Here is an 18,058-nt window from a genome sequence, read left to right on the forward strand (position 1 = left end):
ATTCACTAGCTGTTGACTCATTATGTTCATCAAGTTGTCCTTATACTCTGGTATAAGAAAACTCTGGTCTTCAGTGTTGCTACAACGAACACGTGTTTTACAGCTGATGACGCAAGATGGTCACCTAAACCTCAAAATATAGAATAATAGAAAATATAGAATATGTAGAATAAAAAATATAGAATAAGAATTTTTCGTTGGAGGCTTTGTTTTCGAGAAAATCGACTTTGAATTTTCGCTCGGTACGCCTGCGGTACGTTATAACGGATCTCACTGTAGATCGTTGTCTCGATGGAAAAATTAAAAAAAAAAAAATTAAAAAAAAAAGATTTTATTCTACATTTTCGACTTCTTTTTTCGCGTAGAATCACCCCCTTTCCACTTGTACCACCAGTTACCAACCACCCTGTATATTCGTCTCGTTAAATAGATAAAAGTCAGTACAAATGTTAGAAGAAAAATGTAAACGGTTTGTGTGCTTTTCCTCGTGAAATTCGAAATGCGTAAAAATGACGTGGCTCGTAAACCTACTGACATAGAAACCATTTTTTTAGCTGTATTCATAAGAATATAGGCGGGGCAGTCAGCTACGCTCGTTAAGTACCAGAACTGAAGACGACGCGTCGCGAGTTCGAATCCTCGGCATACAGAGGAGAGCACAATTAGCAGAGGACTGTGAAAGTTTCTTATTAAAAGAAACATACAACATTTATTACGTAAGAATATAAATTGTGTATCATAATTATAAAAGATTCGGAGCGAGACTGAGTCACGAAAATTACAGAGATAGTAACTCCAGTTTGTTAACTGTTTGTGATTATTTCGCACGCTGAGGGATCGTGTTACGCTTGTTCGTTTTGCACGCGCGAGAGATCGACAGTCTAGGATGCCGGCAGGATTTACGTCTCGCTTCTTTTCGTTGTGGGAGAAAGTGTTTCTGGGCGAGAAGGGGACAGGTTACGCCGCTCGTTTCCTTCGGAACACTTTTCTTCCCGGCGTTATCATCGGCGTATGATTAACGAGGCCGCGGCGTGATTAATTCCAAGAATATCGAGGAGGTAATGAACCGCTAGAAAGGTTGGAGGTTGAATATTGCTCGGAGTTTGCACCAACTTCCGGAAGTTGCCGGCTTTTCGGGAAGATAATTGATGAATGCGCTGTATATGGATGGCGGAATTAAGGGAGGCAGAATCTAACTTATATTCTGATTGCGCAATATTGTTTAGTAATGGTTTAGAGGTTAATTAGTTTGTGGATTTTTGCGAATAATTCGCTCGTATTGATAAGTAGGTTTTGTAAGAACGTAAACCTTGAAATGGGAAGTGAACACATACCACGAGCGCCACGTGAAAAAAGAAAAAAGAAAAAAACGATTAGAAAGAAGAAGATTAAAAGCATGTTATAATAATTCTCAACAAGTAGTTGATTCCTAATAAATTCTATTATAACGTGACAAAACTTTTACGTTTCTCTTAACACAGGGTATCTCTTTAATTAAAACATGTTCTACCATAAATGCTAAGTGACATGGCTGAACCTATAAAACAACTAATATCCCTATATGTAATTCTACACTGTAAAAGTCACTAGATACAACGTTATTCCCCAAAAACGTATATCATTAATCAAACGATCTACGAAGAAAGACCCGTAGATAGACGTTGGGAAGCCATGAAAATGTAAGTTTTTAATTACGCGCAGTCGTAAAGCCGGTGAATGTGGTAATTTTAGTCGCGTAGACGGCTGGCGCACAGTCTATCAAAGAATTTGTCCGGCGGTCAGGAAAGCCACGGGAGGAGATAAACCGTGCACGATATATCGTGCTAATTCAATGTCTTCCCCGGCGCATTTACTTTCGTTGCAGCTGGCCGGCTTGGCATTCCGATTGCAAAGGGCAACGAAACGAGAAAAGAAAGGGAAAAAGAACGAAATGGACAGGTCTGCGGTCTCCGCGCGGCGCAACTTATGTTTCTTCGAGACAGGTCAGTTACACCGCACGAAAACGTATACCTGTCTCCTCCTCTCTTTCTTTCTCTTTCTCTGTGTGTATACGCGCGTGTCCATATTGGTGTCTCGAACCACAGGAATTGCTTTGAAAGACACGATATATTGCGTCACGGGAAAGGAAGGAGCACACGAGTGTGCGGTCGAGATCGTGCTCGTAGGCCGGGGAACGGCCTTTAGGAAGTGCGAAGGAGAGCTGGCGGTACTTCAACTACCTGTAACCACCTGTAACTACCTGTAATAACCTGCTTTTCTTGCAACACTTTCACGTTCAGACGGGATGGACTTTCGATGGATCTCCGATGTGTCGTCATCGCGTAACGAGCTCTCGGTTTTCACGGTGAGCTAGAGAACTCTTTTTCGATTCTAACGTCATATCGTCGATCAAGTATCATTATTAAGATGAGTGGAATTATTCTCGCTATGTTCTCTGGTGGAATAGTACCAATATGGTAGCAGAGAAAAGGAGCAAATTTTCCTTTCCCCTTTGTCATTTAAACAGGATGCAAGAATGATATGTGTATGTATTACAATTTATAAAAAAGAAATTGAAGATAATTTTTACCGATTACGAGTAAATTTTCCTTTCCCTTTGTTATTGAAACAGGATGTACAAATGATATACGCATTCCGGTTTAAAAAGAAGAAGGTGAAGGTAATTTTTACCGATTACGAGCAAATATTCCTTTCCCTTTGTTATTTAAACAGGATGTACAAATGATATATGCATTCCAGTTTAAAAAGAACAAGACGAGGATCACTTTTATCGATCCTTTTTTGTTTCGCTGGTTACACGCCTTCTTTACAGTGCTAATAAGATAGCGCATCCCAACGCTACAAAAAAGAAAAAATGACGGAGGCATATCCTTTATCTTTCTTGCCTCCGGTTAAAAGAAATGTAATCACGTATTGCCATAAATACGATTACATGGATAGTACAACTCCTTGGATTTCTTCCATGGAACCCACGAAGGCGCCTGATATGAGCTTCTGTGGTAAATTACCTGAACGTGGTAACAAGACGCGAATCAGAAGCAAAAACGACGCGTTTCGCACACAGGCAGTAACGATTAGCGACAGTTTGCTCAAGTCATTCTCCGGTGGACAGATCCTATTCATGTTTCAACCAGCCAACTACTGATGACTTTTCATGCATATAAAAATAAACGACGTGCTCCTGATTTTTCCTGTTATTTTTTTCCTTGTTTTTCTTTAGTTTCTTCTCCTTGCTCCTTGTTCCACCCTCTACATAAGCCTGTCTCTTCCTCCTTATTCCCTTGTGTATTTCTTTGAGCCGATGCCCGCCGCACAATTTGCGCTCACGAGCCTAATGCTTCCCGGCATTATGCTAATTTCTTCCATCGAGGCTCCGAGATATTTGCGCAATTGAAGAGTTTACTACGTGAAGACGCGTTTGCGACCTACCTTCGCGTCGTAGTTTTTACTTAATTACGTGGACAAGCGGATCTCTTGGTCTCTCGCGTGTATCACCTGTATCGTTACAAGCGTATTGTAAGTCTACTATTTACACTTAGAGATATCGTTCGATGCGAAGAAATGTATGTCTTTTTAGGAGAAACTGGTGTTCTCTAGTTCTATTCCAACGTAGTTCAGAATAATGCTAACGACTTCTATTTAACCTATTAACCGGAGAAGATGAGTGTATTTTACTTTGGAGCAATCTTACCGCATTTATCACAGATCTAAGGAAATTTCAAATTTCTAGCAAACAGTTATACGCTATATATATAACTAAAATATGAAACACGGGAAACTTCGATATTTTAGCATTTCTTAAAAGATGAGAATATACTAGATGAGTGGTTCAACTAAGGAGGACGTTATAACAATTATGACTTTTACAAAAGGAAATCTCCAGATGTGGCAATCACTGGTCATCATTAAAAGTCAATTTTACCATCTTCGTATGAATTTGTCATTGATATTCCACCAGAGTCGAAGTTTCTTTGCGAGAAATAGCTGTTTCGTGGAGAACATGGGAACACTGTGAATGTTGTTGGAAAGCACGCGAAACAAACTGAGGAGGCGTGACTGTTGGAAAGATGCTAGGGATTTAAAAGACCATCCACGGAACAGAGACGTTCCAGGTGGTCGTGACAGCGACTTCAGGGAAGAGGATTGGTTCTCCGAGAGCTGTTGATGCGAACCCAGTACGTAGCCCCGAGGGTTCGAATCGTGCTCAACGTAGAATGTTGGCGCGAGCATCGCTTATTATCATATCCGGACGTTTCCTAGAGCTAGAGGAAACCTTCCAACTGGAAGGTATGCCGGAGAGCTCCAGAAAGTAATCTCTCGCGTGCCACACGAAACTTGGCACCGGTCATAATGCTTTTCGCGCAATTTCTGATGGCTTATTCTCGGGGAAGCTACGTTTCCCCGTTACGGAGAAATCCATGCAACCAACTTCTTCAACCAGTCTCTATCCCTTTAGCGTTATAATCTTCTTGATGTGGATAATTGTGCGTGAAATATTAAATTTTAAGGAATCGCCTTTCTATCACAAAATAGGGAATATTTATAATGTTACTAAGGCTGGTAATGTTAGTAAGACAGACATACGCTACCGTTCGTAAGTATGCGAACACTTCAGCCGATTTTTTCCTCTGTAATATCAGTATAATAGAGTAGGTTAAAAAATTAATGAAATGCACATCCATTTCGCAAAATAGGATAAATACCTGACACGGCTCGTCACGTTCATAGATTTTTCGAAGCAAAACAAAGGGTGCATCGTGTATAAGATTCGTCGACTCATCGTGCAAATACCTCGTTTAGCGTTTTTCCCAAGCAAGGTTGGACGCTCTGATGTTCGCCGACGAAAGATGATTCTCATAGAGCACATGCTCCGTCACTGTCGTTTCACCACAAGTCATTTTTTGTCGCTCGTGTTTTCTAGATTTTAGTCCGAGCTATAGTTGCCTACCCTCTTTTCATCGTCAAGGTTGGGTAAATAATGGCATTTTGCTAGTTAACAGCTGCATCGTCATCGTCGTCATCGATGAAAAGAATACTCTGCTTCAACGATGCTATTTTTATCTCTTTTATGCGTTGACACGCCGTACATTCTATTCTTTATCTCTAAGTACGTACTTAGCAAAGTAAACTATTTTACGCTTCTTTCATACTTAATTGTAAGAATAACGAAATTCCCAGTCACGAATATTTTTCAATTTAATACCAACGTTCCATGAATTTCAATATGAATATTCAATTACGTTCAGTTGCTAATTTTTTCCAACTTAAAATTATGCATGTATCGTGAAATTTCGTTGTTAATCATCGTTTCTTGCCGGAGAGAAGGTAGATATAGAGCTGTAAGAGGAATGTCGGTGACAGTGCACTCGATGTCACTTCTTTCGCTTTTTGCAGTGATTTTGCGTTGTTGCGCGCCACAGCCGCCACGCGCTTTTCGTTTTTTACGCGATCGGTATACTCAGGGAGACCTTGATCGAACGGACGCGATGGCGCAGAACGGGTCTGCGGGCATTATCAATCACGGGCTTAATGGTAGCTTCAAATGCATCCTCTATCTAACCCAACCCATGGTCTTATATCGCATTGCGGACGAACGGATCTTTGTGCCTTGCTATTTGCCGTCTTGCGCGGGCTCCGCGCCAGCTCTATGAATCCACGTAAACATTATTATAGTTTTAACGTTATCTGTTTCGTATCTCGACACTAGCGGCAACGTTACTGCATAGAATATTCAGCTATTCATAATTTAAATGACTACACGATAACGCTTTATTCAGTATTATCAGATGTAGCTATTAGACAATTATTGTCATTAATATGTCAAACGTTGCATATAATTGTTTAAACAATGGGTTTTTGATAACTGGACATTAATTTATAAGAATTACGGTGAAATGACTTTTGTAAAAGACATTAGAATTAAAATTCCCAGTAAATGTGCTTAACGCATTAACACATCACTGTTAATAGATACAAGATTATGAAATCTCTTCAAAAATATCCTTAGAGTAGGATGAGCTAGGGTCATTGATATCTGTAGGATGTTTGATTTAAGTAAGCAATTTGCCTGGTAATTATTCAAATTCAGCTATAAACAATTTTTAAATTATTTATATTTCGGAGGAGAGACTGAATTTTAAGACGTTGAGGCTTAGCTGACGCAAACAATCCTACCTTACTCTATTATTGTAACTACTCTTTACGGTAAATGTACTTTGACATAAGTATCTTCATGGTACTCAAATTACGCACATCACCGTGTGCTTATAATTATCTCCCATTTCCAACGTTGTTCTAACAGGTAAATAATATTTGAATCCCTCGAAGTCGTCTATTTATATAGCACCTTTTTCCACCCTGTTTCCAAAGCGTCGAGCAAACTTCATAAATCATCGCTTGTTCCTTCTTCCATTCGACTGAAACTCCTAGAGAGGTTATAGCGGCGTTTAGCAGGCACGTGTCCCTGAAAACAAGCCTCGTGCACGGCCGGGAATAGATTATCTCGACGAGTTGCAAGGCCTGGTCAGCATGCAAACGTTATAACACTTTCTATATCTTTCACGGACGGGAGCACGGTTGTTTTTCTACAGACGCGTAACAGATAACGATGGCGATGCGCGCACAACTTGGAACGTATGCGTGCGCAACTTCCATTAAGTCTTTAAGCAGTGGAAAGCATGAAACTATGAATTACTAGCGAGCAGGCCCAGCGGCGGTAATACGGCAACGCCACCTGCCACATGGGGTCGGTTAATGGATTTGCAAAGCGCCAATTATATTTCCGATAGAAGGAACGAGCGCGAACGTCGGGCACCCGAGTGCACGAGCGAGCACACGGCCTCAAGGCGCATTTGCAAACGCGATTGCGCCTCCGTTGCGGTCCCGGTAGCGCTTGTGCGCGCGCGTACCACTGCGCGCGTGGGAAAATCAGCGATTTCTCATGCCGCATAAAACTCTGATACCTTAAAGCCTTTCTTGCGTCGACGAGCCGCGCATTACCGACGCCGTTTTGATTTATTCTCTCGTCCTTTTGTGCTCCGGCTATTGCATCGTGGATTTTCTTTATTATACCAGGCTCGAGGTACGCATACCTTAGACGCGCCTCCAAGCTAAACATGGCCGAGGATGCCCTCCACGATGTTGAGATGCTTGGGAAAATTAAAACTATAATCGAATCTCGGTAACTTGAATTTCCAGGAATAGCAAAATTCTTTGATTTTTCGAGGTTTCATCTTATCGAGTTTTTTGAATAAGGGAGGTTCAACAAATTGGTTTAAAGGGAATTCGTACAGTTAATACTTTTCGAGTTGTAGAGATTCTACGAAAGACTTTAACTGTTAAAATTTAATGATTAATTTACGGTAGACTTCTATTTAGAATACGATTTTTCATTGTAAAATAAATATATATCTATCGTTTCAAATTGCATAGGCAGTGGTGCTTAAACTTTGACTTATAAAAGAAAACTTCGATTTGCAGAGGTTAGACTTCCCTGAATTCGAATATATGGGGTGGTTGGTAATTGGTGGTACAAGCGAAAAGGGGGCGATTCTACGCGAAAAAAGAAGTCGAAAATATAGAATAAAAATTTTTCGTTTGAGGTTTTGTTTTCGAGAAAATCGACTTTGAATTTTCGCTCGGTACGCGTGCACTTTATCACATCTCGTTATAACGAATCTCACTGTAGATCGTTGTCTCGATGAAAAAAAAAATTTTATTCTATATTTTCTTTCGACTTCTTTTTTCGCGAAGAATCACCCCCTTTCCGCTTGTACCACCAGTTACCAACCACCCCGTATATAATTTAGTTATAGAAGTAAAATAAGTACGAATAAACATATAGATTTTACTTGTTATTATTGTAATATATCTTCTTAATTTTTAAGTGTACATCTTTCTTCTTATCGTTTTCATATCAGATTTCCTGATAATTACACAGGTACCACTTTCACGTGACGTCAAATAGCTTTTCTTTTTACGTCGTCCAACTCTCTTCTTCAATTCGACAAACTTTCACTCGTAGCATCCGTCATATAAAATCAGACTTAACGATCGTACGCAAGTTACATAATGCTATTCTGCATTCTCTCTGGGAGATCCCCTTTCTCAATTCGAGAGGCGTTCGCGTGTGCATGTGCATCTTCCCTTTACGATGTCAGAATGCGCGCCAATCGATCACTCCTCGTAACCTTAAGGCTCGATGCGGACGAACTGGTTCTGTCGCGCGAGTATTTCCCGCGCGATTTACTAGTACGCTAAATTATACGAATAAACGCAGACTAGTGATGATTCGCAGGTTCGCGATGGGCTAAAATTGACCGTTTCGTATGTTTCGCGTGTCACTAGACATACTGCAACATTGTAAAGGGTGGATAATAATTGTCGAGAACTGTTCACGTAGCATCAGTTAATAACATCGCTTAACAATCGATTTCCATAGTTTCTCCTTTTTCCTTGATTAGTTTAACGAGTTTACCAACACATTGAATTTCCATTCGAATGTGTGGTCTACGCAATATGACGAGTCCATAATATCAGGTTGTTGCAAAGTGGTTGAATTTTTAATAAAAGCTCTCAATTGTTTATAACTTTCTTAAAAATAATATTAATTGCATCGTCAATAGATGGTTCAACAGATTCAATACATTTTGACCATTGAAACAAAGTTACAAGGATAAAATAAAACATAATTAAAAAATAGGACTACCTTACTTCTCGACTAAATGTTAGAAGCCTTCATGAATTGCCATTTTAAAATGATTGAAATTCGTATCATAGTTTTCATAGTTTAGCAATCGAAGTTATTTCTTGATGAATAAAAGTTTTAACAAATTTTGCATCACGAACAACCGGATATAATTCCGTCATTTTGTATTATTCCAAACGATTATGATATTTCTGTTTGAAGGAAAGAAATACGCTATTCATAAGTATCTTAAAAAGGCTGGCGGTACGATTGTTGGAAATTAGTTACAACGAAATCATTAATGATTTCGATTTAGTAATACAGTCAGGATGGAAGATAATTCCGGTAATGATACTAGCCGACCGGTTAACGAGTACAATAATCGATCCCGATTGGCCGAATAATTATTTCGGTAGAGTTCCAACGGCCGGCTGTCTGTAATTTTCGCCCTTAACAATATATCCGTTTGGTCGGTCCACACGAACACGTAGGAGTAGACTATCGAATGGATTTTTTTCTTCGAGCCCCGACAAATAACAGTCGGCACCAATCAGCTGTGATTGGTGCACGGAATAAAATGTGGATATACCTTCGCCCCTCGTCTTTTCCCTATCTCACCTGTGAGAATTCACAGAGCCTCTCCTTGCCCAACGTCAGGTAAATCTTCACAGTGGTGGTATATAATTACTAAGATTATACATATCAACACAACTAGAGCGAAAAACACTGACCCGGTTGTTAAACCGCTGCGTGCGAGTTGTATCGGCTATCCTGCAGATTGGCGAAGTGCGTACTGCTATCCAGCCTGTTGGTAGATACCGACCGGCTGTGTACTACCTTCACTCTTGGTCCTATTTATAACCAAGGATCGAATTCCATCTCGATTGGAAATGGTAACTGGATCGACTCGACTAGTTCGGTCCCTCGGGGATAAAGAAAAAAAGAATTAGTCTTGTTACAGGCTACCGAAAATTCTTTTCGTGTTACTCCTAGTTAAGACTGTTAATTTCCATTTGAACAAGCGTATTTTTCTTCTTGTTTTTTTCTTTTTTCTATGTTGTTTTCATAGGTAGGCTTTTTTTTATTTTTCACATTTCAGGAGGTAATTTCCCCTTCGTCTTAAACTTCTCCTCATTATATTTTGTAAATGTTAAAGATCTAGAGACCTAAGCCTACAAACTGCGTCGCGCAAGTACGAATTCACATTTTACTTCTGATCTTGAACAGACTTATGTCAAAATCCAGGGGCGAATGGATTTGAACCGCCAACCTGCTTGCAGTCAGCTACAGTAACCACATAGCCACCGTCGTCCTGTTTTTCTTCCTGTTACAAACATATAATATGTAATGTAAACATATAATGTCATATACTAGGAGCTCATTCTGAATCTCCCTTCTGGTTATAATTTTTCCTTCATATAATATTAGGTTGTATGGTTAGATTTAATCATATCAAATATTAAATAGACGAAATTAATAATAATTCAGTTAACTAAGACTTCGTTTGCTTTAGGAGGTTAAAAGGAGTTCAGAGACCCAGTTAATCAGGAAAACATCGACTGACGCTGACATCGGCGTTACACGCGTGTTATTCCATCTTTTCCGGTTTAGCGCTCGTAAATTATTACGCTCGAGCGACGATCCCTTAAAACACACGACATAACCGGGCATAAATTCCGGTGCACATGTACGCACGCGCGGTACGATACATCGGCGACCCCGATCGGGAAAAACATACCTCCAATTAGAACGCGCTTCCTAGGGCGAATGCCTTTTACTACGCGGCATTATAAATCAGATGATATGTAGCCTGTTCTTGCGCATCTACATTCCTCCTAGGAAGGATTAATTGGTACCTTCGGCTTTTGGTGAAAGTCGTAATTACCATTCGTCGTATGTTCAACATTTTACGAGCTCGTGTCATCTCTTTCTCTGCTAATCGATATTTACGAATACCAAAAAGGATTCAGTGGTTCAATTTAATTTCTTAATGTCGTGCAAGACTTTACTTACGGTCTGCAAATTTATATGAACATTTGATTTAAAGAGAAAATTTCTGGATTAAGTAGAAAATTGAAATTATTATTAAAACTTGTCTTACCAATAAATCTCTAGACCTGTTCGAATGCTTTTCGCAATCACATAATTCTTTAACATGGATAACTAGTCTCGCTTTACATTTTTGAAAAACGCAGACCCATCATGACTTCGACGTTCTCCGTTCTCTATTCGTCCTTGTTATCTGGTAGAACGACAAACGGTGGTCCTTGAGGTATAGGAATATTTAAACAATGTTTGAGTGGTGGGAGGAAGGCGACAACGATTCGAAAGGTCTCAAGTGGACTCGGTAAATTATTACAACTTGAAACTTCTAAGATACTTGATCAACATACTGCGCGTGTCAACTCGAGCATCACATTTGTCCCTGAGTGCAATATACATATATATATATGGCAGTCTTTGTTCACGTTGTGTTCGGATGATCAATATAGTTACATATATATGAAGAAATGATAGCGGCCTACGCATAAAAGCGTATCTGGTCGCATTGAAATCGGGCGATTATCGATCCGGCTCGGAGTTTCTTTTTTTGTTATTCTTGACTCGCTTATCTCGACTTTCTGCGAAAGTAATCATCGCGAAGCACGTCCGCTATGCCCATGCGCATGCGCGGCGAACGCTGCGCGCGCAGTCTCGCGTCAAACGCGAACAAGGGCTATAATATACCTCTCGCGGAGGTATTGTTCGTGATAAAGACCAGAAAGACGTCCCGATGCTTTTCAAGCGAGGGCTGTTCGCCGCGATCGTCATAGAACGCCACGTTCTCTTCTTCGTTGAAAGGAAAATCGTCTTCACGTGCCGATAGAGACTTCCTTTTTCGATGAGAAATCGATGGCGCAATCAAATTGCGCGGGAAAAAATAAAGATCAATGGTATTATGCACAACTGTGACGAAGGACAACGAGAGACTTTTTTATGCGGATATCGTGGGAAATGAGAGAAACGAACGAGATCGTTAGATTGGAATGCTGCTGGGAAGAGAAGTTGAAGTTGTTCAGGAAGTTACTATTGTAGGGCATAGAAGTGGTATACGAACTATCATGTGGTTTCATTAAGGAAGTATCAACTATAAGAAGTTAACAATATTCTGCTAGGATATAGGTATATATATATATATATATGTATGTATATATATATGTGTATATATATGTATGTATATATGTATATATATATATATATACCTATATATATATATGTGTGTATATATATATATATATATATATATATATATATATATATATATATATATATATATATATATATATATATATATATATATATATATATATATATATATATATATATATATATATATATATATATATATATATATATATATATATATATATATATATATATATATATATATATATATATATATATATATATATATATATATATATATATATATATATATATATATATATATATATATATATATATATATATATATATATATATATATATATATATATATATATATATATATATATATATATATATATATATATATATATATATATATATATATATATATATATATATATATATATATATATATATATATATATATATATATATATATATATATATATATATGTGTGTATATATATATATATATATATATATATATATATATATGTATATATATATATATATGTTACAATACACAATATGATTCTTAGAATTTCATTCTTTGGGTTTCCTTTTATTGACCTGTATAACAAGAGCAACTTTCACATAACATTTTCAACAATTTTTACTTCTGAGCTGATACTTCTATTCCATATTGTATAATATATTTTAAACTCTATGTTGCTATAAAAAGTTGTGTTTTTGAAAAGATTCTTTGAAGTTAGTTGTAAAATGAGTTCATATTCATAGAAACTTATTCTCTATTAAATATCTTTATTAGTATCTTTGTTTCTCTATTATTCTTCATATACATTTTGCTCGTGCTCGTTGTATAACAACCTTTGACCTCAGTTTATTTTTTCGTCAAATAACTCTTAGACCACAGATATCCAGATAAGATTCTCTCTATGCCCATCATATTATTCAAGAATTAAACAACTTCTATTTCTCCTAAAATCTGTCTTTAACACGCCAAATAGTTCCAAGGTGACATTACAATCGCCAGAAATAAATCGTATGTGTAAATATAGCGGTGTTAGGGATCGCTATTCCTACATGCGGTCCCTAAGAGTGCTCGATCCCTTTTCTGGACGCTGGCCGTCAGGTGTCAGGACCAGTGAATAGTCTCACCTCGGTACTGGGCCCATCAGCGGGGCCCACCGTGCAAGTCCGTACACCGACGATATAACTCATCTGCGGCGCGGGCCCCGAGAGACCTCGCAATTACAACGACGGAAGAAACGAGATGGGATGAGATAAGGCGTCGCCGCTAACAGACGTTACGCCTGTGCCCGTAATGCCCTACGCGACTTACACACGGAATAGTTGACGCTATGATTACTCAACTTTTCTCTTCGTTGAAAATTTTGGAATAATTACTGGATAACATAAGTGTATGGAGCATACTTTAAAGTTAAAGGGTTGTTGATATTAGGAAATGTTTGGAAGAGTAATACGAATGTACCTAGGTACTTGTAATTTTAAGTATATACTAGAACACTTATACTAGGACATCTTTTAGTCATTACATTTATTGGTAAATTCTAAAAAAGAAATTAATCTGTTTAGTACTTATTATTATTACTTTTAGTACTTATTATTCTATTAGTACTTATTCTAGCTCTTTAGTACTTATACGACACATATGAAGCAAATGAAATAATTAGATAATGAGAGCTATCAGAAGTATTCAATCTTTACTAAATATCAGTAAATATCCTAATAATTATGGCTCGTCTAATAATTCAAAATTAGAAATCATAAATTTACCATAATTTTTAATTACATTAGATTAGATCGAATTATGGAAACAAATTCAAGGAATATTAATCTAACCGCAGGTCCATCTATCTTTCACCACAATTTCATTTTCTTTTCTCCTTTCTCATAAACCTCTTGCAGTCCTTCTTATTTAACAAGTACTACATACGATCCCAGTACGGGAAAAATGGGATTCTCAGGGAAGTTTCGCCAATTAAATTGCATTCACTTTGCACACGAGAGATAGGCGAGTAATATTCTGGAAAAAGGAAGGTCGCGAAGAAAAAGGGGGAAAGAGTTTCGCGTGAAGAAGGAGGCTTGACCTGGACGAGAAATTACGAGGCCGTTGACAATCGCGCACAGGATTCGTAGAAGCGTATAATTGCTTCATAGTCGAGCCGATCCCCGACCGCGAAACGACCCTTAAATCCGTTCTGCATCCACGAGCACGCGTTTTTACGCACGCGGTGGCTGTGTCGATATGCATCGTGCGCGAGTCCAGATGGAAATATGAGAAAAGAAGAAGAGAGGGAAATGGTAGTTGCGTCCTCTAATTGTAGTTTATCACCTGGCCTGACGCGCGGTGCTAATTCACGGTCAAGCTTCCGATATGTAATGATGAAGAGAATCGAAGAATTCTTATGAGTATGTACACGAATTTCGATCTTCATATGTTTCATTCGTTAGATCGCGCATCCACTGTAAACATAGTGCTACTCGGTTTGTTGAGTATCGAGGTTGGTCCATTTTTGTTTCCGATTTGTAATCTGAGGTTTAAATTACTGCGTGTAAGTTGATGGCAAAATTGCAAACCTTCTAGATTATATTATGAGACGTTACTGTACAAGTCATCAGAGACGAATATGAAATAATGTTAAAATGATCACATTGCTACTACCAAAGAGTAGTCCTTAAACGGAAACCAATATCTCTTGTCATTAAAACGTAGTGATTCTAAGAAAATCCAACCATCACAAACATTAGTATCTCTAAACAATAACTGCAACGCGCCTGTTCCTAGGAAAGGAACGCGATCACCCAGGATAGAAGGTAAGAGGTCATAATCGAGTAACTGTCATGAAACCCGCCATGAAATGACAAGCATCGAGAGATGACAGGCCGGACGACTTCACCTTTTTCTTCGTCCGGGGGGTGGAATGTCATCCATTAACATTCCTATAAAACCACCACCGCGTGTAAACACCGCGAATGGCGTAAACGGTTGCAGTGAGAGACGGTCCACTGTTGCTGCTAAGCGTAGGAGGAAATGGGCAAGAGAAACGAACGAGAAACAGAGACGAAGTGAGCGACAGAGTGGCGAGGAGAGACTGTGTGAGAAATCCAATCCGCTTCCATGGGGTTATTATGGTGATAATTTACTACTCCTTCTCATAGGGCAACTGCAGACCATGCCGACCGTTTATGCATAGCCGTGGAATGCCGCGTTTCTGATCCCACGGCGAGGCGTTTGCACTTTCTGCATTTAGAAACGAGCCTAATCGCGTATCACCCTTCCCCTTGGTACAGACCCTAGGGACTTTTCTTCTACCCGAGACATACACCGCCATCTGGCGAGTCCCGTCTTTGAACCTGACATGGACAACTTGATACTGATTAATGAGGGGCGCGCGAACTATCACCGGCACCTTCTTCGAAGCTGTTTTTCCTTTTTGAGTTTGATATATGCGTCAGAAGTTGTTTATTCATGCAGCTTAACCGACGGTCTAAGTATATAAGTAGGTTGAAGCCAAAGATGTAATTGGTTAGGAGAACTGAAAACAGAAATGACGTGTAAGATGAATAGACTCGATATAATGCTTCCGTAAGGAAAAATACATTTTTGATTAGATTGTGAGTGATCTAATTGAGCTTGAGAGAAGCACAGTATATAACTGGCTTGAAATAAATATCTGGAAAATATTAGAATTGAACTTTTCATGCCCTGGGATCGTCGTGTAGTTTTGAGTTGGTGTAAATAGCGAAATTTTACAAGTTACAGATTAGGAGTTACTAGTATTAATAAATACCCTTACTTGACGGTAACAGATTTGATAGTAAAACAAATGAGATTTTATAAATTTAGTTTACTTTTTATAATATACCTCCACAGAAGTCCATCAGAACCAGCGTAAATCTCGTATCATTACCTTTTAACTACTAATGAAATGTTTATCTTGCAATTAGTACAGACAACCAACGCGACAATATTTCACATTTCGAAGTCACCTCACGTTCGAAGGTTGCAGTACTTTTTTCTTTATTACCTCGAAAATACGATGAATCATCCATGTATGTACAACAGAATAACAGAGATGACAACTGGTTCTTAACGAGCGAACAAAATTTTTCGAGGATCATTTGCGGATTTCTCAAGGCGCTCTGGCACATTTTCTCGCGATCTTATTCATCGCGGTATATAAATAGCGCGGGGACGCTTGCTTACAACAGCCTCTCCTTGTAAGGTGGACACGAAGGATAACGTTGAATGCAACTAGGGCAACTTGATTCCATATCGGGAACCGCGGAGGACGTTCTTGGACGACTCGATGATCGAGGGCACGCGGAGGTCAACGATAATGACCTTACCCTAATTCCGCGATGAGACGTCGAGTCATTACTTCTCGAGCACGCACTCACCATATTGTTCCTAGTTAGATGCGATTAACCTATTAAGGGCCAAACAAGTTTAGTTAACTAAAATGCACATTTTTATCAAGATAAATAAAAATGAGATTTAGATAGAAAACCTGTTCACCTACTATTACAACACGTACTATACATTACATATTTTATATATCTATATTACATGCATTCTATGCAATTTTATACCTTCAAATCCCGCACAAATGCATAAAAATTCGCAGTATAGTTATGAATAAGGATGAGTCGCAATCTGACTTTTAGATTCGAGAAACTAGAAGTCGAAAGATTCATAGCAAAAGCATAATAGATAATTGCGAGTGCATATTCATATTTTATTTTGCCAAAAACCAGGTCCGGCCGTATCACTGAAGGAATTAAACTGCTTTTACGGTATTTCACTTATAACAACATTTTTTCCTCGGTATTCACAAGTGAAGCTCTGTTACCGAAGAGGTTAACCGCTACACGATTGGCATTCGACGTATTCAGGTACATGGATGCGCGGTATGCGCGCGCATTTTCCATAAAGCGTGCTAGCTACGCATCGCGTTGTGCGGCGCGGTTCGCGGCGAACGCGAGGACAGACAGATGCGTGACACGCGGCTGTCTGGCTATCGTCTCGCGGCCGCAGCGCACCAACAGAGAGGAGAAAGATTATGCAACGCTCGCGTCGGCCTCTACCGGCCATATGGTGGCGGCACCTTTATATCTGCCGTCGTTATTGGCGCGAGTCCACGTCCTGTGCACCTCCCGCTCTCGCGTATTTATCTACTATGCTTTGCCGCTCTTCCAACGTTCTGGCACAGGTGCTTGGATCACTTTACGAGAACTCGACGGCCACTTGTCTCTGGCTCTGCCTCCTCTTGGACGAGAATTCGAGAAGGGTATATACGATGGGGTTTAAAGGCGGATCGTTTTGAAAATCTTGGGAATTCACTGTGCTAAGAACTAAGCCGCAGAGATACGGGTATGATTTACGGTGAACGTGCCCTGAAAATTTCGTGCACCTCTGAAATTCAAGATGCCACGCGGCTCACAGATTTATGACTGGCAGACTTTTCAGATCTCAGCTTGGTATATTACTGATGGGTCACCCGTGAAAATATATTTTGGAGATCTTGAGGGTTCCTTAATATTCATCATTCTCCTTGTTTATATCTTTTTCTTGGGGATTTTTAATCACAGGTATTTGTTGTTGATAAGATGGTAGACCTTCCATAACTAGATTTTATTACCATTCTGCTTGCTATTATTTGGGTTCATACAAGTTTTACGTATTCGTTATCAATTGTGAAATTTATTGTTGTTTTGTATTTTATTTTATGTAATGCATATATTATTTACGTTTATTAATTTATTAATATTTTATTTACGTTTTTTAATATATTATATTTTTACATACTATCTTACTGCTTGTTTCGTAATTAGATAATACATAAAATAACGATTATATATTTGAGTTTGGTATAATGTAAAAAGTTCGCGGAATTTTTGCTCGTTTATATGATTTAATCTTCTAAATCTTGTCTACGAGAATGACTTTCTATTAACAATTACGCTTAACTTAAACAACTATACTTAAGATATTGATCTTCTAAAAAAAAAAAAAAAAAATAAGTAAATTAGCAGTATTTAGTGCATTTATCTAGAACCAGAAGAAGCCATTTGATACAGGTCCGGTCAAGTGATTCCACGATATTTGTTTCGTTCCAATAATACATGTATTTGTGCGGAAAATACGCGTTCCTTTCCATTCGCGGCTACACAGACATA

At 38.6% G+C, this 18,058-nt stretch overlaps 1 protein-coding gene and 1 long non-coding RNA gene across 4 annotated transcripts in view; both read right to left on the minus strand.

Annotated features, from left to right (window-relative positions):
- LOC100744184 overlaps positions 1–18,058 on the minus strand; it is a 174,900-nt gene that overhangs the window by 29,348 nt on the left and 127,494 nt on the right. The window lies entirely within an intron of this gene.
- LOC112213162 lies at positions 2,871–7,490 on the minus strand. Its single transcript, XR_002947045.2, has 2 exons — positions 6,215–7,490; positions 2,871–5,645 (listed from the first exon to the last, which is right to left on the minus strand). It is a non-coding gene; the product is annotated as an uncharacterized LOC112213162 (long non-coding RNA).

The sequence above is a fragment of the Bombus impatiens genome, unplaced genomic scaffold (genome assembly GCF_000188095.3).
Source record: "Bombus impatiens unplaced genomic scaffold, BIMP_2.2 scf_0494, whole genome shotgun sequence".
NCBI classification, from domain to species: domain Eukaryota; kingdom Metazoa; phylum Arthropoda; class Insecta; order Hymenoptera; family Apidae; genus Bombus; species Bombus impatiens.